Raw genomic sequence first — 25,013 nt, forward strand, 5'->3', positions numbered from 1 at the left:
CTCATGATCTGAGCCGAAACCAAGAGTCAGATGCTTAACCAACTGAGTTGCCCAGGTGCCCCCAAGTTACTTTACTTTTAATAGGTCAGTTTCTTCATCTGTATGTTTGTAAAAATATAATCTGCCTTGCTAGATCATTATAAAGGATGGGGCTAAAACATAGTTAAGGTGCGATGAATGTACAGTGCTTAGCAGAATAGGTATGTAACCAGCTTAGCTTCTAATATGGATTATAACATTGAGCCCTGAACAATACAAGATCTTCTGGTTGTCAGTCCACCATACTGTCTGGGCTGTTTTTATTTTGCTCTGCTTTAAACATGCACACAAACACACACACGGAAAACTACAGAGTAATATAATAACCACGTACCCGCTTTCTATAATTTGAATTGTTTTTCAGCCCTAGAAAGAAGTAACACAAAACAAGAAGACTTCCCAAATCACAGACTAGTTCAAAATGAATGCATTTGGCTCTGTGACCACTTTGCGTTTCGGGTGGATGACTGACGGCTGCCTGTGAAGAAGGAAGCAGGGAAGACTAGATAGAACTCCTGAAGAACCACCAGAGTCCCATCTAGGAACGGTGGGGCCCAGCACACTGAGACGAAGCTGGGGCCATGAGATACTGAACTGTGTGAAGCAGCAGGAGACCGCGGGCCCTGGCTCAAGGAAAGAGCAGCTGCTACAGCTGCTACCCTGGGCGTGCCAAGTGCTGGCAAGCAGGAATGCGGAGGGCAGTGATGCCAGATCCTCCATTGCTTCAAGAGAAGCTGGGTGTCGAGATTTAACGTGAAATCTTCCGATTTCTAAATGCTGGCAACAAACTCACAAATTCAAAAAGAAAAACGGTCTAGGCCCTGTGAAACACCTCAGCAAGCTGGATGTCAGTCTGGGGAAACCCGTGTAAGACCCTTGCAAGGACAAGAGCACCCAGGTGTGGGGCCTGGGGCCTCACGCAGCCGTCAATAACCGGATGAGGCTTGGAGTCAGAAGCAAATGCAACACTGCTGGGCAGGAATCTGGCCTTCTGTATTTGGATTTTTGTTTTCATGTCGAAGAATTCACAACAAATCCTGGAAACTGGCATTAGGGCAGATAATACAATCCCCATCTGGGGTATGAGAAGGAAAACAGGGCATCTAGAACAGAGGCATGTCCCTGAATTTCGTCACCCTTATGTCCTTGGGATGCACTGCTGTATGCCTCTGGTGTTTCAGAGAGTATTGGGAAAAACATTCAAATTGACTCTCAGTTCTCTGGAAAGCCATTCCAGTTCACTAAGCTGCAAATGTTATTAAATGCCCTTAAGGCGTTTATCCATGAACTGCTGTATGCTGGTGGAGACTGTGCTCAGCAAGCTTACAGAAGCTGATCCAGGCCTTCCTTGTGAGGAAGCAAATGCTGTAGATCAACAGTACGGAGAGAGCGGAGGTAATTTATTAATTCAAATCTCAGTAATGTTGCATATGACCAAAGATATGCATCTGTAACATCAGGATTAAAATAGCTATTAAATATGTGCTCTTCTCTTGACATACCCTGGTAAGTAACACTGGGCATCAAAGACAAGAATATCAAGGCAAGAAGGCTTCCTCATCCTGCATCCTATTTGCGAGAAGGTATGATTACCTACCAAGCGCTGAGTACTGCAAGGATCTATCTAGAGCAGGGGTAGACAAATTTTCTGTAAATGGGCCATACTGTAAATATTTTAGGCTTTGTGGGACATATAGTTTCTGTTACAACTAATCAACTATGCATTGCAGTGTGAATGCAACCACACAAGATATGTAAATGAATGAGTATGGCTGTATTCCAATAAAATTTTATTTATGGACACTGAAATGTAAACTTCGCGTATTTTTTAATGTATCATAAGCTATTATTTTTCTTTTGTTTTCCCATCCATTCTTAGCTCAAAGACCATTTAAAACAGTCAGTGGACTGGATCTGTCCTCTGATCTCGAGAAATAATCAAACAAGAGGAAATAGTACTTCCTGGTCAATTACGATAATTCATTTAACTGGGACAACAAACCTATGAAATATTTTTTTTATTTCCTTTTTACATATGAGAATTCTGAGGCTTTCAGTGTATATAGACAGGAAGTGAGAAGCCAGGATTAGAACTCCAGCACACAGACTGTGGGTTCCACGTTGAGGGCCATATGCACATATGGTTCTCAACCTTGGCTAGGCATCAGAATCTTACTGGAGAGTTTTCAAAAATACAGATACCTAGATCCATCCCCCTGGCCCTCAGCTTCTCCAGAATTCCTGTTTACCAGATCAGAATCACTGAACATGAAACCAAGAATCTGGATGTCAACAAAATACAGTTTCCCACTAGTTCTGGGATATAATGAGGACCTACTATATGCCTAGACCCTCTGTGGGGACAAAGACTATCAGACATGGTCCTCATAATAAAGAGTGTACATGTCTTAAATATAAACCACCCTGCTACTTGGACCTGTTACCTAGTTTATGTTCATAATCATAGGCAAATTCTTTAAAAGCATCAAATTACAGATCAGGCTCGCAAGAAGCTATGTCCCAGATGGTGCCCAGAGTCTTATTACCAAAGCCATATTTGCTGAAACCTACTGCCACAGAACTGGGGATGAGCCAAAGCTAAACTAAAACTGTACGCCTAAACCATATCAAGAACAAAAAGTGGCAAGACAGCTGGAAAAGGCAATACAAACCATATAAGAACTTTAAATACATTTAAATAGGATAGGCATAGATAAACCAACCTGATTTGGGGCAAAGCCTTTATGTGCGTGACTGCAATGGGTTCCTAGTGGTCGGAATTCTTCCCTATAACTCTGGAAAGTCCTGTAATTAAGTCTCTGCCTCAGAGGAAAAACTCCCCATAGGAAGCTCTGGTGATCTCCCTGCTAGATTTAACCCAATGGCAACCACACAAGAATGTAATCTGCCCAGGGAACATGCTTCTACCTTAGAAGAAAAATAATGGAACACTCCTAGGACATGCACAGGAAAAATCTCTCATGGTCCAGAAAATCCAACCTCTATACCTCAGAGATTTCCAACCTGGGGACAGGGAGAGGGGCCTGAATTTCCCCTTGTCAGAGGTCATTAGTACAACAGATTACATGGAACTCACTTGAATGATGTGAGTGTCCTTACTGCTGTGTTCCTGGGACAAGTCTATTCTCCTACTGTGACTTTACCCTTGCAATGGACTTTCTGCCTCCTTCCATTTTAAAAAAAAAATTTTAATGTTTATTTTTTCACTTCTGAGAGGGGAGAGCAATGGGAGAGGGAGACAGAGAATCAGAAGCAGGTTCCAAGCTGTCAGTGCAGAGCCCGATGCAGGGCTCGAAATCACAAATGGCGACATTATGACCTGAGCCAAAGTCAGACACTTAACTGACTGAGCCACCCAAGCACCCCCATCTTTTCTCTCTGATCACCCATGCTGATATACATGCCACTGTCTCTTGATACCAGGCAATCTTTCCTTCCTTTTTATCTAACTTGGCTCTGATACCAAATGTGGGTCGAGGACCCTGTGACCCAGAGTACTCTATAGGTTTTCACTCTTTCACTGGGATCAAGTGGTTGCTGCTTATCAAATATTCAAGAGCTACAAAGAGAGAAGACAGATACGGAGAAGAACTGTATATCTAAAGGGGCAGAAAGAATGTATATGTAATGAACTAGAGCCCTTGTAATGAATGTCTGTTGCCACTGGCAGGAAACTTCAACAATGGCACCTTTGAATGTAAAGGACAAGGAAAGCCTCTTAAATCCAGGGCAAATCTACTGCAACTACATGCCTTTTACTTGCTGGGAGGCTTACTCAATCAGATAAATAGTTTTGTTGTCCTGTTTTAATTTCTTAAGAAGTGCCTTGTAACTTCAACAGAGCAGTACAAGAGAAAAACTTAACTAACATTTGATCTTAACTTTTTAAGACACTTGGAACCAGTATCTGGAGTGTGCTAAGACTATAAATTTGGTATAAGCTTAAGTACAAAAACAAGTGTAAATGTCATAGTTATAATTAATAAGTGCTACCTTAAAAAGAAAAAAATAATAAAAGATTTTAGTAACAAGAATACATGGATATCGTTGAAAAAATATATAAAAAATAGACTGGCAAAAACAAAATAATACTTTGGGAGTGTGTCCCAAAGAGACACTCAAGCAAAAAATATGTCATAATTGAATAATTCATCATACAAATGATACAGGATTCTGCAGAAGCATAGGAAGTGCTATGTTTTAAGGGATCTAAAAGGCTACAGGATAGAACCACACACCTCTCACATGTAACAAAGTTTAGTATTAGTCTGGTGGTTTTCTAATTTTGGTTAATATTTTGGTGTGTTTACCTTGTCTTATTTTTCAAAACACAGAAATATATTTTTCTCATCCATTTTAAGTGTATAACTCAGTGAGTATTAGTTATTTTGCAGACCTGTGTGATTATCACCACAGTCCAGTTTTAGAACATTCCCATCACCCTGGAAAGGAGCATTTATGCTCATGTGCACACACTTCTCATCTCATCCACCCTGATCAACCATTAATCTATTTTCTGTCTCTGTTGTTTGCCTTATTGGACATTTCATATAGGTGGAATTTTAACATATAATAATTTGCTTTTGGTGTTTTCCACTCAGCACAATGCTTTTAAGTTTCACCCACGTTGCAGCATGCACTAACTGCCAGGAATTTTTGTTTTTTGTTTTAATTGTTGAAGAGTATTCCATTATTAGGATATACCACATCATTTGTTCCTTCACGAAATGACTGACTTTGGATGCTTTTTACACTGTTGTTATACCAAATAATGTTCATGTGGACATTTGTTTAGAAATCTTTGTATGAGTTTATATTTTCATTTTTCTTCGGCAGATACCTAGGAGTGGAATTTCTGCTAAGTTTGTTTAGATTTTTAAGAAACTGCCACACTGCTTTTCCAACTAGCTATATCATTTTACATTTCCACTACCAATGTTAGAGGGTTCAAAGTTTTTCCACATCCTCACTTATGCTTAATCTTATCAGTTTTATTTTATATTTTTATTGCAGCCATTCTAATGAGTGTTAAGTGGAATCTCCCTGTGGCTTCAACTTTCATTTCTTTAATGATTAATTGTGCTAAACACGTTCTTATGGAATTATTAGCTATTCATGTATCTTCTCTGGTGAATGTCTATTCAGATTTTTTTTTGTTCATTTTTAAGAATTGTTGATCATCTTATTATTGGGTGATAGGGGTTCTTTACATATTCTGGACACAAGTGCCTAACTAATGTCTAATTTTGCATGGAACTCTAAATTAAACTTTCATTTGTTGAGCTCTAAAGGAGGGGAATCTCAAATTGTGACCCAGGGTTTTTAGGACTGTTTAGAGAGTCCAAAGGTCAAAGTATTGTCATAATCATAATAAGATATTATTTGCCCTTTTCATTCTCATTCTTTCATGATTATACAAGGGAGTTTGCCAAAGACTAGAAAATATCCACAAGTATCTGAAAAGGGTCTTAAATACTCTTCCCCTTTTTTAACTATTTATCTGTGTAAAGCCAGAATTTCTTCATGTATCTCAAACAAAACAACCTGAGACTCCAGCTGTCTTCCATTAAACCAGATATTAAAAAGATTTTAAAAAATATATATCTCATTCTTTTTTTTTCAGACAACATTGTTATTTTTCATAAAAAGTATATAATTTATGTTAACATGTAATGGGTTTAGTGTTACTTTTAAAGAAATTAATAATTTCTTAATGTCTGTTTTAGTTTCTAACATGAAAAATATCAATAGATTTAACTCACATAAACAGAAGGTTTTTGGGATCTTCACTATTATTTTTTTTAATGTTTATTTTTGAGAGAAAGAGAGAGAGTGTGAGTGGGGGAAGAGTTGACAGAGAGGGAGATACAGCATCCAAAGCAGACTCCAGACTCCAAGCTGTCAGCACAGAGCCCCACATGGGGCTCAAACTCACGAACCATGAGATCATGACCTGAGCTAAAGTCAGACACTTAACTGACTGAGCCAGCCATGCACCTCAGATCTTCACTATTCTTAAGCATGTCAAAGAATCCTACAACCTAAGTCTTGAGAAACACTGAGGTAAAGAAACCATAACTTAAAATTTTGGAGTGATCTGTGATTACAGAGGTCACCAGAAAGCATTTTCATGTGCCAGAGTCCAGGAAACCAAATCTATAATTAAAGGGAACACTTCCTCATGGAATCCAGCTCGAGGTGCAACAAACAACAAAGTGGCTCAAATATGGAGAGGTTGAATGCACTCCTGGGCGGGCTTGGTGGCAGCGACCTCTGCTCCTCATCTGGACTGGGGTAGAAGGAACAGGGGAGCATGGGGAGGGAGCAGTGTGTTGATGTAAAAGAATACGCAGAGTGGACTCTGATTAATTCCAGAGTTAATTCTTTCAACATCCACTTCTTTCCTTCAGGCCCAACAAACATTTTTGAAGGCTTTGAGGCCTTTGCCATCATAAGCTGCAGAGTGAAATAAAAACACTAGCAAATAAGAAGATATGTGCAAAGAATAGCTGAAGATGAGACCAAATTTCTAATGAGCTGATTGTTGAAACGTGTTGAACTCTATGTATTATATGGCCTCTGGGCCACGATACTAATGCAAGGTTAAATGATCATCTACCTCCTGGATCACTTCTCAGAAGATAGTGGCTGAGGGTCTGAAGGAAGATTATGAGTCTATTATTATGTAAACCTACCAATAATTTTCTTTGTAATATATATGCTAAATTTCAGATATTTCCAGAGAAGTCACACTATAAAGTCGTATGAAGCAGATGTACAATTCATAGAATAATCCTTTCTCAATCACTATTATTTATTCTCAGACATCCTAGAGTTTGAAGGGGACTATCTGTTTAATTAGTTATAATATGTCATCAAATACTACAGATGAAAAAGAAAATGGAAGATAAAAATTGGAAGAGGAAATAACTGAGTTAGATAAACTTCAAAACAAATTGATTGAAGTTTATTTTTTCCATTTTTTTAATGTTTTATTTATTTCTGAGAGAAACAGCCACAGCATAAGCAGGGGAGGGTCAGAGAGAGAGGGAGACAGAGAACCCAAAGCAGGCTCCAGGCTCTGAGCTAGCTGTCAGCACAGAGCCTGATGTGGGGCTCGAACCTACGAACTGCGAGATCATGACCTGAGCCGAAGCAGGGCGCCCAACTGGCTGAGCCACCCAGGCGCCCCTTTATTTTTTCCATTTATTCAGATTAGAAATTAATAAAACCTCTAGTAACTAGAAGATTTATTCAAAAGTAAAGCATATCTTTATTATATTTTAAACTCAGTTTGGAAATAGTACTATAATCTTAATACTCTAATAAGGAATAATTATAATAACATAACAGATTTGTATGTGTATATGTGTAATAAATGAGTTAATATCTATAAAGAGCTAAAACTGTATATCAATCACTCAGCTTACTTACTTACTGGATCACTAGTTGAAGAAGCAGTCAATAAGAGTTAGCTATTATTATGATTGTTACTAATACAAAAAGAACTCACTGGTACCAAATAAGAGTTTTGTCTATTTAATCTATGGAACATCATCATTATATTAACTTGAAATTTAAAAAAACATCACTAGAATTAGAATATACTTTAGGAAGAGTCATAAAACACCATCCAAAATGATTAATTTTCTATTATTTGCAATTATAAGAGAAAGGAGGCATAAACAAGTAAAATTCCACAATGGACTCCTATTTCTTAAGGGGCTAGGTGTTAAGCACAGAAAAGCCTATTGATTTAGTAAATGAGCAAAAGCCCACTTTATCCTACAATATTCATCTGAAAGAAATTCACCCTGGTTATCCAATGCTACTAAGGATAAGCTGGTCAAATCCGTATTTTTGTCAACAGCCACTCTGCCATTCAACAACTAAAAACTGGCAGTATACTTTATTACAAATGGTAGCATTCAGGACATTAATGAAACCTAATAAAAGTGACATAATTTAAAATACAGGTTATATATCTATTTGATTAAGATTCCGTATTTAATCCAGATAATTGTAGTGCTTGCCATGTCAAATATGCACTAAGAGGGAGCAGGGAAGGTTTTGCCATTTATTTTACTGCAATCCAATAACACAAGTTTTTATTGATCATGTCCTGTGTTCCCACCAGCTTCTTAGATGCTATGGGAATACAAAGACATTTCAGATAACATTCTGTGCCCTTGGGTCTTCATGGTATAGATTGAATGTGACGAGATCTAATACATAAATGTGTGGGAGGGTAGAGAGAAAGATATCAAGGGTAAACATGTGTAGTAAGGATAATAAAGGCAATTGGGAAAAAGGAAACAATGTGAAGTAGAATTCTTTAGAAATACTTTAGAAAGAATATTAAAAAGGGGCTAGATGTTGAATAGCTAGAAAGGTGTAAGGTATTCCAGGTCCAGCCTCACTTTTCAACCATATCCATCTGCCCAGGCCTACACTGGCATCCCCCTTCAGCAATATTTTAGAGCAATGCATTAAGCTCCAAATATTCCTTAGGTCCCCTTCAAATCTTCCTCGTTCTTTCTCCCCAGAGATGCCTACTCCTTGCATCTATAACTCTTAGTATTCTCCAAGATTCAGCCTTAAGACCCATAAGGAAGCACCCATTTGGTCCTCATTAAACACTACCATGTACTGTTAGTGTTGTTTTCACACATATGTTTTAATTTTCTAACTAGACCGTAAACTGCTTGAGCACATGGCCTGCATGTTATACAAATCTGTGTATTCTCCACAGTGCCTGGCAAGCTTTCAATAAATATTTGGTAGTTGATTAAGGTAGAATCTGATTTAAGAGCAAAGTCAGACTGCTATTGAGCTATCATAAGCTCTTATTAAAGAAAGGCACAAAGAAATAAGCACTAAAGAGATACACAGCTGAGCAATAGTATGGTTAGTTTGGGGATAGGGAAGAGTCTGCCAATTGACAGAAAGTCAATACCTGAGTAAACAGGGGAAGAGAGGGCAGAGATACTTTGAAGGAAGAGTTATTAAAGAGTTAGAGACTGATTTTACATAGAGAACAAAGGCAAGAGATAAATCCAAATGACTTTAGGGTTCTAAACCTTAGTGCCTAAAATAATAATGGTGTTATCATCAATAATAATGCGGAAGTTGGAAAGGGCTGCCAAGTTAGCAGCAGGCTGGGAAGTTAAATTATCATCTTGCTTTGTCTTAGGCATCTGCAAAATCTATGCATACAAAGATCCTATAGGCAAATGAACAGATAGAACATGACTGAGAACTGCAGCTGAACATGTTGATTTGGCAGTGTTCACAAACATATGGCGACGAATATACCAAAGAGATTAAGTGAAAAAAGGAAAAGACCAGAAAGTCAAGAACCTCAAGTTAGGTGGGAAGAAATTGAAGGAAGCACGAAAAGACAAAAGGAGTGGGGAGGAAAAAGTAACCAGCCGAGACAACATGGACTGCCTGATCCTGGGAAGAAGTATAGGTTGTCTTGCGATACATTTAATGCGCTAGATAGTCACGAATTTTATGATTAAGGGACATGCTGAATTTTAGTGAAAGGAGTTTATAAAAGACTCCACGCACACAGACACACACACGTTGGTCAAATGCAAGGTATTAGAATGACATTCAAAGCACAATGATTTTCTCTCTTTCACTTCTTCAGCCCTCACAGCAAAGCTCAAAGACAACAGTGAGTAAGTGTTCACGTAAACATGCAAAATGTTTCTAACTCACAGTGAGGTAGCATTACATTGTGAATTACACCGACAGCAGAAAATGACTCTCAGCTCTGTGGTGAGTGCTGTATACAGTGAGTCCATTCCATAGCTGGAGATCATTTAAAAGGTTTTTGCATTTTATGGCTTTCAGTTCTAAACTTCAAGAGATTATGTGGCATGTGAGAAAATGTTTGGGATTTGGAGGTGAACAAAATGGGTTAAAATCCTAACTTGGCCATTTATTTTAAAACTCTGAAGTTTCTGGAAGTAACAACTTCAATGTCCTTATTTAAAAGTGGTAATAACAATATCTAAAAGGATTGTTGTGAGGAGTAAGAGATCTAGTGGGAAGGCCTGACTCAAAGAAAAAAAAAAAGTTCATTTTTCCCTCTTATTTCTGGAAAACTACCTTCAGAAAAAACTCCTAGCACTGAGATTCCATCATCTCATTTCCATTTTAACAAGTACTTCCTCTTCCTGTTAAGGCAAAACTACTGAACAAAAAAGGATGTATTACTGGAAATTAAGTATTAAAAACTATAACTTTAAAAAGGGTATCATCTAGGGGCGCCTGGGTGGCTCAGTCAGTTAAGGTCTGACACCAGCTCAGGTCATGATCTCGTGGTTCGTGGTTTCAAGCCAGCCCTGTGTCGGGCCCCTGCTGAGCTCAGAGTCTGAAGCCTGCTTTGGATTCTGTGTCTCCCTCTGTCTCTGCCCACCTTCCCTATTTGCACTCTCTCTCTCAAAAATAAATAAAGTAATTTATGATTTACTAATAAATGTCCTAGCTTTATATAGAAGTTTACCAAAGTAAGAATATTTTCAGATGTCTGCAATCCACAGGATAGAATTAATGAAATTTAATTTTTTAATGCTTGTTTTTGAGAGAGAGAGAGAGAGAGTGCAAGCAGAGGAGGGGCAGAGAGCGAGGGAGATACAAAATCTGAAGCAGGCTCCAGGTTCTGAGCTGTCAGCACAGAGCCTGATGCGGGGCTCAAACCCATGAACTGTGAGATCATGACCTAAGCTGAAATCAGATGCTTTAATGGCTACACCACCAAGGTGCACTTATTAATGAAACTTTGATAAAATATAAATACGCTTTCCTAAGATATGTCTAATAAAAAAATACGTTGGAAAAAATAATATAGTGCAAAATTTCATTAAGGCATCTACCATGATACTGAAATCTTTACATACATAAATATTAAATTAAGTTTCCAGTTTTATACATGCCATTCTTGCTTGTGTTCTGAATCCTTCAAATTTTTACTAGGAGATTATTATTCAATGATGGGCAGTCTGCTCCATTCTGGGCCTTGTGTTCAAATGAGATAGAGTTTACTATACAATTCATTACATTTGGGTAAATACACACACCCATCAAATTCATATACAGAATAATTCCATGACCCCAGAAAAGTACCCCTGTGGTCCCTCTTCTAGCCAATCCTCACACACCACTGGGTAATCGCTGGTCTGATTTCAATCACCACAGTTTTTGGTTTTTGCCTTTTCTCGAAGTTCATACAAATAGAAGTTCACAGGCAATAAACTAACTTTTTTGTTCAACATCCATTTTTAAGATTCATCTACCTTGTATCACTAGTTCATTCTTTTTCACTGCTAGGTACTATCCTGGTATATGAATATACTTTATGTTATGAATACAGATGCTCTTAATATTCATGTATACATATTTATGTGGATATATATTTTTATCTTTTCAGATAAATACCCAGAAGGAGAATTTCTGGGTTGGAGGCTAAGTATATATTAGATATGCACAGGGCACATATAAACTTTACAGGAAGCTACGAAATTATTTTTCAAAGGGGTTATATTATTTTATGCTCACACCAGCAGACTGTAAGAGTGACAGCTAACCCAATCCTTGCTGGTATTTGGTGATGTCCATCTTTATCATCAAAGTTTGTAGGTGCAAACTAGTCTTATTGCATTTTTTAATTTGCAATTTGTATTTTTTTTTGACTACTAACATCTTTTCATCTGCCAATTGATCAGCGTATTTTGAGAAATGTGTGTTCAAGTCTTTCTGCTAACATTTTTAACTTTCAATTTTGAAATAATTTCAGAAGAAAAAAGGCTGAAAAAAACTCCCAAGAATTCCTGTATGCTCTTCACTCAATTTCTCCAAATGTTGGCATCTCACTTAACCGTAGTACAATTATCACTGAATTATCTATGATATTATTAACTCATCCAGAGACCTTATTTATATTTCACCAATTATCCCACTGATGCCTTTGCTTTGGGATCCAATCTAGAATTCCACATTCCATTTAGATGTCATGTCTACTCAGTTTCTTTTGTCCAATCTGAGACAGTCACTCAGTTTTGTTGTTCATGACCCTGACACTTTTGAAGACTACTGGCCAGTTATTCTGTAGAATGTTTCGATACTGCCTTATGTTTAAATTCATTTTTGTCAAGAAAATAAAATAAGAAACACTGTACCCTTCTGAGAGCATCACATCAGGTGGTACATGATGTTGACATTTCTCATTACTAAGTATATTAACTTTGACCACTTGGTTAAGGTGATATCTGCCAAGTGTCTCCATGATAGTGTCATTATTTTTTATTTTTTAAAAAATTTTTTACATTTATTTTTGAGAGAGAGAGCACAAGTGGGAAGGCGCAGAGAGAGAAGGAGACACAGAATCCAAAGTAGGTGCCAGGCATTGAGCTGTCAGTACAGAGCCTGACATGGGGCTCGAACTCACAAACTGTGTGATCATGACCTGAACTGAAGTCGGATGCTTAACTGACCAAGCCACTCAGGTGCCCCATTTTCTTTGTTAATATGGGTAGAGATACTTCCAGACAAGGCAAATATCCTGATTCTTACATTTTCACCTACCAATTTAGCACCCATTAATTATTCTTACTTGTAACAATTATTACTGTGGTGTTGGCCAAGTAGTGGTTTTCTATTTCCCTCATTTCTTCAATATTTATTAAAGGAATTACACTGTGAGAAAGAATTACTCCTTTTCCCTCATTTATATGTTTACTGTATAAGGAATTATGAATATTTAATTTATGCTATGGGCTATAAACCATTATGTATGATCATCTATTTACCTTGTTGTTTAGGCTGTCTAAGATTTGCTACTGGGAGCTCCTTCAGCTTGGTTCTTGTGCATTTTCTACATGCCCCCATCATTTGTTTTTTGAAGACCACCTTACTTTCTGGTGCCATAAGATATTCCAGGATCATCATATAAATTCCTTCCCCAGAATTGAATGGAACCATTCTCCAAAGATCATGACCTTTTTGTTAGACAATGGTATTTACTAGAAATCAAGATCTAGATGTTAGATGTGGTTACTGCTACTGGGTATCACCATTTCTGGACATTCTCAGGAGACAGAACAAAAAAAAATATATATGCATATATAAACAGGCATATAAATCTACTTCTGTATCTATATATCTGTATACATATTAAAAATCATGAGTTGAGATGAGGCCAGGATTACCTTGATTCCAAAACCAACAGAGACCCCACTAAAAAGGAGAACTACAGACCAATTTCCCTGATGAATGAACATGGATGCAAAAACTCTGAACAAGATACTAGCCAACCAGATCCAACAATACATTAAAAGAATTATTCACAATGATCAAGTGGTATTTATACCTGGTTCAATATCTGCAAATCAATCAATGTGATACATCACATTAATAAAAGAATAAGAACCACAGGATCCTCTCAATAGATGCAGGGAACATATATGACCAAATACAGTATCCTTTCTTGATAAAAACCCTCAAGAAAGCAGGGATAGAAGCATCATAAAAGATCATAAAAGCTATATATGAAAGACCTCCCACTAATATCACCCTTAATCAGAAACTACTGAGAGCTTTCCCCCTCAGGTCAGGAATATGAGAAGGATGTCCACTCTCACCACTATTATTTAACAGAGAGTTTGAAGTCCTAGCCTCAGCAATCAGTCAATACAAAGAAAAAGAAGGCATCCAAACAGGAAGTCAAACATTCATTCTTCAGAGATGATATGATACTCTACTTGGAAAACCCAAAAGATTCCACCAAAAAAACCTTAGAACTGATCCATGAATTCAGCAAAGTTACAAGATATAAAGTCAATGCACAGTAATTAGTTGCATTTCTACACACCAATAATGAAGCAGAAAAAGAAATCTATCCTATGTACAATTGCACCAAAAACCATAAAATACCTAAGAATAAACCTAACCAAAGAGGTGAAAAATCTATACCCTGAAAACTATACAAAGCTTGTGAAAGAAATTGAAGACACACAAAAAATGGAAAAACATATCATGTTCACAGAAGAATACTGTTAAAATGTCGATACTACCCAAAGCAATCTATATATTCAATGCAATTTCTATCAAAATTCCACCAGCATTCTTCACAGAGCTAAAACAAACAACCCTAAAACGTGTACAGAACCAGAGAAGACCCCAAATAGCCAAAGCAATCCTGAAAAAGAAAACTAAAGCTGGAGGCATCACAATACAGGACTTCAAGATCGATTACAAAGCTGTAATCATCAAGACAGTATGATACTGGCACACACAAAAAATCAGATCAATGGAAATGAATAGAGAACCCAGAAATAGATCCACAAACATATGGCCAACTAATCTTTGACAAAGCAGGAAAGAATATCTAATGGAATAAAGACAGTCTTTTCAGCAAATGGTGTTGGGAAAACTGGACAGTGACATGCAGAAGAATGAACCTGGACCACTTTCCTAAACCATTCACAAAAATAAACTCAAAATGGATGCAAGACCTAAACATAAGACATGAAGCCATCAAAAAGCTAGAGGAGAAAGCAGGCAAAACCTTCTTTGACCTTGGCTGCAGGAACTTCTTTCTCAACACATCTCCAAAGGCAAGGGAAACAAAAGCAAACATGAACAATTGGGAACTCATCAAGATAAAAAGCTCTGCACAGCGAAGGAAACAATTAGCAAAACTAAAAGGCAACTGACAAACGACTTATCAGATAAAGGGTTAGTATCCAAAATCTATAAAGAACCTATCAAACTCAACACCCCCAAAACAAATAATCCAGTGAAGAAACAGGCAAAAGGCACAAATAGACACTTCTCCAAAGAAGACATCCAGATGTTTAACAGACACATGAAAAAAATCTTCAACATCACTCATCATCAGAGAAATACAAATCAAAACCACAATGAGATACTACCTCACACCAGTCAGAATGGCTAAAATTAACAGCTCACTTAACAACAAATGCTGGTGAGGATAAAGAAAAAGAGGAACCCTTTTACACTGCTGGTGGGAATGGAAACTGGTGCATCCACTCTGGAAAACAGTATGGAGGTTCCTCAAAAAATTAAAAACAGAATTACCCTGTAACCGAGAAATTGCACTACTAGGTATTTATCCAAAGGATACAGGTGTGCTGTTTCAAAGGGGCACATGTACCCCAATGTTATAGCAGCACTATCAACAATAGCCAAAGTATGGAAAGAGCCCCAATGTCCACTGGCTGATGAATGCATAAAGAAGATGTATACACACATACACACACACAATGGAATATTACTCGGCAGTCAAAAAGAATGAAATCTTGCCATTTGCAACAACATGAGTAGAACTCGAATGTATTATGCTAGGAGAAATTAGTCAGAGAAGGACAAATACCATATGACTTCACTCATATACAGAATTTAAGATACTAAACAGGTAAACATAAGGGAAGAAAGGAAAGAAAAAATATAAAAACAGGGAGGGGGAAAAACATAAGAGACTCTTAAAGACAGAGAATAAACTGAAGGTTTGGTGTGGGAGAACAGGCAAGGGGCATGAAGGAGGACATTTTTTGGGATGAGAACTGCATGTTATAATTAGGGGATGAATCACTGGATTCTACTCCTGAAATCATTATCACACTATATGCTAACTACCTTGGATGTAAATTTTTAAAAAATACATTAGCCTCTACCTGGTTTTAACATGATAAGGATTATCAGACCAAAAGACTAACTTTTCTAACTCCGCTAGGTTACCTTGCTCCTCTATCTACACAGAATTCTAAATCATCCCTATGTAAATTTATTATAGTTTTTTTCATCCTATGTTTTTGTTATCAATTTAATTTCAATATAAAGCTACAAATTACTATATATGTAAAATATTTTATACTTATATCACCATTTAAAAACATGCCTTTCTCTAGCAGTAATGATAGGATTTGTGGTTATGTGAAGTAGCAGCTCATCCATTGTGTACTGGTTAGTTCACAGTAATAAAAAATTTTGTTTTATGAAAAACAATAATGAGTTGATACTGCTATTTCGTATTCCAATCCAATACCACAGGGTTTATTCCTTATTTGTAACAAATCTCAGCAGTTTCTAGTTTATCCTTCCTGTACAAACATAAATATGCATATATGTATATATTAGATCTTGTATTTTCACCTATCTCAAATTAACAGTAGCATATACAGATATGTACTTCTGTAACCTGCTTTTTCTACTCAACGAAATGTCCTCCATATCAATTCTGAGATCTTTCTCATTCTTTCCTAAAGCTGTATTGTATTCCATTGTATGGATGTACCCATGGTTGATTTAATCACTCTACTCTGTATGGATACTTCTGTTGTTTCCAATATTCTATAATATCAAAGCTACAATGAATTTTTGCATTTTTTATTGGGTGACGTGTATTTTTTAAAAGCCATCTATATCTATCATATGTATTCATTCTAGCTTATGGAAATAAGCTATTTGTCAGATACATAAGATGTATCACAAATATTTTCTTCATTCTGTACTTCCCTCTGCCATTTTCTTCATGATATCTTTTGATGAACAGAGTTTAAAGAGTGACCAGTTCAAACTTCTGATGAAAAGACGTTAAAGCAGAAAAAGGCTTTAAAAACTCTGAAGAGTTACTGGACTTTGAACAGTTATTTTTTAAAAATGGCTCAAATAGGCAAACTATAAATATACAGTTTAGGAAACCTCATATTCAAGCCTATATAATAACAGCTTTGGAGAAACAGAAAGTATCTTTTGACGGCAGCCAGACTGCTGGCAAGAGAGAAAGGTCAGAACATAGTCCAAACTTCTGTACCATGTGGATAAACGAGCCAGGAGGCATGGACGAGCTGAATAATTATGGTGAGAGACAAGAAGGGCTAAGAGAAACACCTGGTCCAGACTCCATGAGAAAGACTACTGAGCAAAGAGACCAGGTATATAGGCTGAGAAGCTATCTCTTAACGGTTTGCTGAAAGCAGGCCAAAGCAAGTGAGACCAGTGTACATGACCAATTCTGGAACTGGAAAGGGTCTCAAGAGCCTGACTCTAAAAAACAAACAAACAAACAAAAAACAAAAAACAATGCTATCTGGCTGTGGTTCTCCTGCAGAAAAGGATGAGATACGGCTGCAGAGCATGGACATCCTCAGCTTACAGATGTGTGTCATGACAGGTCCCAGAAACTCCTAGGACACTCAGATCTTCTGGTTCTAAGATCTGCCTCAGCCAAGAAAAGAGACACCAAAACGAAATTCACCAGGGTGATCTCTGGTCAAATATGCCAATTTGAAGTCAGAAGTTTAAAGTTTACTTTCTCATGAGCTGCTTAGAATTAAAAAGACCTTGTAGGGGCCTTACCGTACTTTACCCATTTGCTCCTCCTCCCTTCCCCAAAGACCTCTAAATATGCCCCCTTTCTACCTCTTCCCACTTCATGGGAACTAGCTCCAATCTTGGCCGCAGGGAAATTCTTAATCCTACAGGGCAATACCAATACTCCCCCACCCCTCACGTCACCACCACTCCCCCCCTGCCCCCAGGAGTCAACAACTGTTCTCAAGTGAGCATGCCAGCGGTTTGCTGAGGACGTCTGGAAAAACAAAACTGTCTTATTGATTTATTTTTTTAAATGAGAATTCTCTCTCTTTTCTGGTGCATAAATGAGAAAGCATAGCTGTAGTCACTTCTGGAAGCCAGCCTTGGAGTAAAATAGGCCCTTAGAGGAGAGAACAGAGAGAAGAAAAGAACCTGGATCTTGGTATTTTTATTCTCCTGCATTAGCCAACCTAGACACTCACCTTCTCTCTGTATTTGCAATATGTGAGCCAGTAACATTTTGTATCATTGAAGTCCATTTGCATTAAATTTCTGAAAATTAATTACAGACAAAAGCATCCTAAGTGATATAATATCCTACCTTTGCCTTAGCTACTTTTTCCCCTACATTTTATTTAAGCTTGCATGTTCAGTTCTAACCATGCAGTAGGATGAAGTAAGAGTAAGCACACTTCAAGTCCCATGTGAATGATAGGAGGATGTAATTACGCTTTAAGTCTCAATCCTGAATTCAGCAGACCGTGTGGTTTCCTAGTGTCACACTGAAGTTTAGCAACAGCTAAAGAATGAGAAAGATGTGCTCAGCAAATTTTCAAAATTTAAATATCAGTTACTGAAAATAAGCTCTGTAATATAAACTCAAAATGAATTCTAAAATGTGAAATTCATAAATGGGCATGGTAATCACACAACCTAACAAGTAACAAGGATTTTTATTCTTAGTACCATCTAAAGGATGTCTTAGATCCTATTTGTCAAGGTAATTTTCACCCCTTGGTGAGTATTCCAATTCCTATGACAAATTAATCATCTCAAATAGTATCCTGTTAAAAGCATAGTGCTCTAATGTGACAACCGGTCATGTACCAGTACCATGTTCTGGAAGACATAACTCTCTACTGCAAGTAAAGAGCTAGATTCTAGGTCCAGATAAATAACTAATGATTTTGCACAACTACATGAAACTTTTTAAATTCAGTTCTTTTGCTCTAAAAAGCAAAATGTAAACAACACTTGCCACAATGACCAACAAATACTTGTATATTCATTGTAAGGACAAAATAACCTACCTGTAAGTCACTTGAAATAAATGGCCCATACTTACCAACAACGACAAGGTTTACCATTACCCACAAGCAACCCCACTCACCCCCCTGCTTAAAGCAATCTCTAAATGCAAGTTTGGTTTCTGCCATGTATAGTCAAGAGTCTTAAAGTACCCTGTCTACTGAATACACTCTACCAATGTGTAGTGTTTCCACCTTAGATTTTGGGAAGGTGACATAATCACCAATGACTTTTAAAATAAACTAGAAAGATCTGCTCTGCAAGAAAATATTTTCACAGGATATCTGGGCTAAACCACATCTGCTGTTTTATGATATCATGAAAATATTTACAAGACCTTTGGTATGGTTAATAAATCACATTTAAAATCACAACTCCTAGGCCCTAAAATCCTACTTGTATGCTATTTAGGACATTAAGCTCTGCGGAATTTGCTTGGTTCCTGATTTGAACAATGATAAAAAGATATTTATGATACTGAAGAAAACTTCAATGATTTTTCTTTTAGTAGTGATTGTATTTAACACTTTTAAGCATCAATTTTATTACTTTTTTTATTTTTACAAAAGATCTATCTTTAAAAGATACATATTGAAGAATTTATGGATGCCAGACATGCTACAAAACAATCCAGTGAGGTTGAAAAGGGGATATACTGATAAATGTTGAACCTGGGTGATGAATACGTGAGGGTTCATTACACAATTTTGTGCATTGTTAATGTAAAATTCTCCATAACAAAGTTAAGTGAATTTATTTTAAAACATAAGGAATGAAAAGTTTCTTTTTAGTTTGAGAATAAAACAAAACTACTCTGAAATAGGATTTTATTTAACTTTTAACTGCTTTACTGAAGTATAATTTATATCCATACAATTCAACTGTAAGCACACAGTCTACTGACTTTTAGTTGGCTTCTACCATTGTACAACCATCAGAACAATGATTTCAATTTTAAGCCAGGAGAATTTTTTTGCAGTTGGGAGGACTTTTTATTTTTTGTTGTTGTGAAACAAAGTCCTATTTAAACAGTGGTTATCCTAACAGCTTAGTTATGCTTTAGAAACATGCTTATTTTTCTCTTTTTGAAATATCAGTAATCCTAAAGAAAAAAAAATACCTACTATTTATCAACAGTTAGATTTTGAGACTAAAGCCATCTTCTTCCCCCTCTACCTTTACTGACATATTTTCTCCTTGCCAAGTTATGCTGAAGAAACACACATTTCCCCCCAATCCCTCCCCCCTTTCTGATAGAACTCCCTGTCGGCAGAGTGACACAGCACCAAGAGCAGGCAGACACGAGATCTCAATTGGCTCCTCTGTGTTTCCACGGCTAGACCAGGGAAGCCCCGGCGAGGGTTCCCATCCCCTAATCCAGGGCCCCTTGGGAAGAGCGGAATATAATTTATCTTCCCCGCTTCTCAGGAAATGGGAAAAACAAAACAAAACAAAACCCAACCTAAATACACTGACATAGGCCTGCATTGCACGGTACTGTCAGGTAAACCAATTTCATTCCGACTCCACCATCATCTCTATCCAGGTCTTAGAGGCTTGAGGCAAGTTCTCATCCAGCTAACAATTGCGCCTGATATTTGTTTCTACATAAATCTCTCTATGTTACTTCGCTGGCAGCTCTGGGAACTGGCATTTGTGCTTTCGTTTTCAAATTTCCAGTCTCAACTGCACAAAGAAATACTATAGGCTTCATGTGGATGAAAAGATAACTTAATATTAGGATAATTCATTTTGGACACGCTCCATTAACATATACAACTTGCAACTGATATCCCTTTAAATTTTTTTTTAATTTTAAAAAAGTTTAGAAAACTTTTTTGAAGGTTTACAGATAACCATAAATAAAATATGCATCACTTTATAATCAGTCATAATGCACAAATTTCATTATTGAAGTATTTAGAAAAAATAAATACTTCTGGGGAAGTGCTGCATATACCTGAAAATGCATGGTCATAATTAGTAATGCATCAAACAGAGTAACTGCACAGTTTATTATCCAAGCATATATGGGTGTGAATAGAGGTGCTCTTAAATACTGTACCAGGAATAGGTATAAGCAAAACTATGACAGGCAAATTGGGACACACAATCACTTTAGATATAAGCAAGTCAATGCAAAAACATTTAAGATTAAAAAAAAAAAAGTTTATTAATCTTTATTTTTCAGAGAGAGAGCGAGCGAGCATGAGCAGGGGTTGGGAGGGGGTAGGGAAAAAGCAGAGAGAGAGGGAGACACAGAATCCCAAGCAGGCTCCAGGCTCTGAGCTGTCAGCACAGAGACCAACGCAGAGCTCGAACCCATGGACTGAGAGATCATGACATGTGTCTGTCAGACGCTTAACCAACTGAACCACCCAGACTCCTCCCAGAATATTTAAGATTAATGGGACTTAGCTACAATTCCTAGTTCTTTGGGGTCCACAGTGAAGTCTCTACAATAGTTATTCTCAAACTTATACCTTTGGAAAGCTGTAACCATCAAAATGAAAGAAGCTAAAAGGAATCTCTTTTTAAATCTCATCCTTTGACTCAAGTATTTTACCTTTGTACCATTAATATCCTTATCTTCTATTTAGAATACAGGTCAATGAACTATGGACTTTAATGAACAATTTTAAATATAGCAAAACATTAATATTTATCAAATGACAATTATGACAATCACCCAATTGTAAAAAAAACAAAACAAAAAAACAAAAAACAAAAAAAAAACTTTTCACCCAACTATAAGATTTTGAAAACCACATCCAACGCTAGGGAGTATGCTTTCATTTCCCAATTGGTAATTTAATCGTTTAGGAAATATATTGCCAAAACCCACCAGCACTATAAAATACCAATGACAATTTTGAGACTCAGAGCATACAGAAAAAGAAATGAACACAGCGGTACTCAACTATTTATATCATTTGGATAGTCCTATAACTTGAATAACATTTCAATTTCTTTTAAGGTCTCCTCACTCTAAAAATGTCATAATTAACATTCTCAGCAGCATTTATGTCCATGAACATTAAAACCCAAATCAAACTAAAAAAAAACAGCTGGAATTTATAAACCAAAAGGATTTTCTCCTCTGGTAAAGAGATTATAATGAAGTGTGGCACAATTTTATGAACTTATTAGTCCAACTAAATGAATTTACATTCTGCTGCAGTTCACTAACTTTGTAAGTTGGAGCACTGCCCAAAAACAAAATGGGAATTTTTTTCTTGTTGCTTTTTATGCAGAAGTCAAAATGATTTACTTTTAAAAATTAAATTACAGAATAAAATACATGTCATTAAGACATCAAGAATACTAATGCATAAAGTTGATTCATGATATAAAGTTGGGCAGTGTGATATGCTTCTTTTTGTGAAGCTAAAGTGGTTATAATGGGTGAATAATACCTCTGTTAAGAAACAAGCACAATACATGCTAAAACTATTTCTGAATGAACTTCCGAAACTATTAGTATCATTCACTTAAACATTCTGATATTAAGATAATACCAGCTTAACTATGGGTTCTGACAGTTTATTGCATTTATACAAGACATCACAAGGGAAAATTCAGACACATTCTTAGGATCCCCAAATGGCAAAACCTCAGTAAAACTTTTCTTCTAATATTTAGAGCAAACCATCTGAGGACACCATCCAATATGTCTCTCTTTCCCTAACTGATCGCTACAATTATCTGCTAGTACTATTTTATATTTTTATTTAAAATTATAAACTCTATTTGCAAAAGTCTCTATTTTCAGGCATGGCCACTTGGCACGTTCAGTACTTGAATCCAGAAGAGGGAGGAGGTAACATGCAGCCACTCGAGAAGTGCCTTAACAGGGAAGACTATACAGTCACAGATGGAAACTCAAATTTATCTTTGATAGCTGTTTCCCAAAGCCAAAACAATGTTTTGCCTCAGCTGAATTTTACCATTGGATTGATCCTGTACATCAAAAATGACTTAGGTTTCTTAATGTCATCTGTAAGAATGTGAGAAATTTGAGCAAATCACTGTGACTAATGCCCGTAACAAAAAAAAAGTCATTTTGGCAGACAAAGGAGAGGTCAGAGAAACCAACACAGAAAAGGAACTGAAGTAAGCTATCAAAAGTGTGAGAATAATTTTAAAAGAGTAATAGATATAAATTGCATCAAAAGACCATCATTAAGTGTTGAATTACAGTGCACTGCAGAGACCCAATTCAAAACATAATAATCTTCCATTCTTCTCCTATAGTTAAAATTTTAAATGTTGTGTTTTCCGAGACCTGATGCAAGACAGACATTCAAAAACTACATGTGACTTTGAGGCGACCCTGGCAATCTGGGTTTATGGCTCATTCATTCATTCCCCTACAATGTACTAGGTACTGTGTGACTTGTAGGAATAAAAGACTAAACAAGGCATGGTCCCGGCTCTTAGTAGTCCAGCAGGAAGACGCAAATAAGCCGTTTTTAATAGAGCCTGTGAAGGCGTGTGGTGGGGCCAGCTCAGGTGTCACAGGGCACACCGGAGTCAAGGAAGCTTTCCGGAAGCAGCCACCTCTAAAATGAGAACTGAAGCTCTAGGAGCGCTAGCTGGCATCGCTCGGAGAGAGGGAGGGGGGCAGAGTAATCGGACAGGGAGCTGCGTGTGCAAACCACGGGTGCAAGGGGCAGCCAGGCAGAGGCACGGGAGGGACTGACACTTTCCTAAGCTAAGTACAGGCACAGAACAGATTCTGGTGCAGGAGTGGAAAGCGATAGAGCTAGAGAGGCGGGCAGGTTCCAGGGTCAGACATAATGCCGAAGAACCCTGAAAAGGCAAAGCCAAGTAGAAGAGCAAATGCTGGATGGACTCACTTGCCCTCCGTCACCCTCTCCCCAGTGCCAGCGTTGCCACACAGCGATTCAGAGTGGTGTCTCCGCAACATTATTAAATGTCCTGCATCTTCGGATGAAGGCCAGGCTCACAGGTGGCAAGAAGAGTGCTGGCAACCTGGTTCATGGCACTTGGTACCCACAGGCCTCATGCCAGGCACGGGGTCTTCAGTCCAGCTCTGGGCTCACCTTGCCCTTTCCCTGGCTGCTTATCCTCTGAGGCTACCTGAGTCCACCTCTGGTCTGGACGATGGAGAGGGATGCCACAGTGAAGACAGAACCCTGAGAGTCTTCCGCGCTCTACAAGTTCCTAATATGTGCTGAGTACAAGGACAATTACAAAGATGCAGAGGATGGGCAACTGGGTCCTTGTCACAAACACCAGAAGGCATGGTTCTTAACACCTGCTAGTAGGTCTAATAGACCTGGCTGCTTCTTGATAAACTGGGGAGATAAAACACTAGGTAAAAATTGAAGTGTGAGAAGAGACTCTCCATTGTCTGGGAGACTGTGGGAACTTTCAAAGTTTTGTGGACAGATTTTCAAGCTTGTTTTATCTTTCTCTATGGTCAAACTCTAGAAACTAGAGAAATCCAGAGAAGAGAGTGTACCTGGGACCCGGAGCCATTCCCCTCTTCTCTCATGAGAGTACTGTTCAGTTAGCACACACAGGGCAGTGTGATGGGCACAGCACTGCACGAGGTCCCCTGTGCACGCACAGGCATGTGTGTGTGGGGGGAGGCAGCAAGTACCAGTTAAAAGGCACTGAGATAAATATTGGAAATTTCTTGGTAGCCACGTTAAAAAGTAAAAATAAACAGGTGAAATTCATTTCAGTACGGTCTTTTATTTAACCTAATTTCACCAAAAATATGAATTCAACATATAGTCAGTATAAAAATGAAAGGTATTTTATATTCTTTTTTTTTCCACACTAAGTTTTGAAAATCCAGTATGTATAATTTTACGTTTATGACACATCTCAGGACTGGCCACATTTCAAGTGTTCGAAAACCCCATGTGGCTGGTGTCTACCATACTGGACAGTGAAGGTTCAGAACATTTTACTGAATGTTCCATCTGCCACCAACCATAAGGCCGTCAGAATACACAGACATTTTTCGCATGGTAGAAGCAGCCAGCCTAGAGTGAGGGGGAGGCTCTCCCTGCCAGGAGATGGTAGTTTCATTGGGTTCCTGCCCAAATGCCCAAGGGCAGTAGAAGAACTGGATAGTGATAGAGGCTGGCTTAGGGGTGGGATGGTTCAGCACAGGTGGGAGACTTAAGTACAATCAGCCCCCTAGTTAGAGGAACAGAGCTAATTTGGATGTAAAATCTGTTCAGCTCTGTTTGCCAAAACACCTTTTCCATTCACTCCTATTATTTACAACTAAAGGTCTCGGTACAGCTTTTTACACATCA

General features: G+C 37.7%; 1 protein-coding gene across 2 annotated transcripts in view; it reads right to left on the reverse strand.

Moving 5' to 3' along the window:
* NR3C2 (nuclear receptor subfamily 3 group C member 2) overlaps positions 1 to 25,013 on the reverse strand; it is a 343,432-nt gene that overhangs the window by 127,476 nt on the left and 190,943 nt on the right. The gene's annotated exons all lie outside the window — the stretch shown is intronic.

The sequence above is a fragment of the Crocuta crocuta genome, unplaced genomic scaffold (genome assembly GCF_008692635.1).
Source record: "Crocuta crocuta isolate KB4526 unplaced genomic scaffold, BGI_CrCroc_1.0 scaffold345, whole genome shotgun sequence".
Taxonomy (NCBI): domain Eukaryota; kingdom Metazoa; phylum Chordata; class Mammalia; order Carnivora; family Hyaenidae; genus Crocuta; species Crocuta crocuta.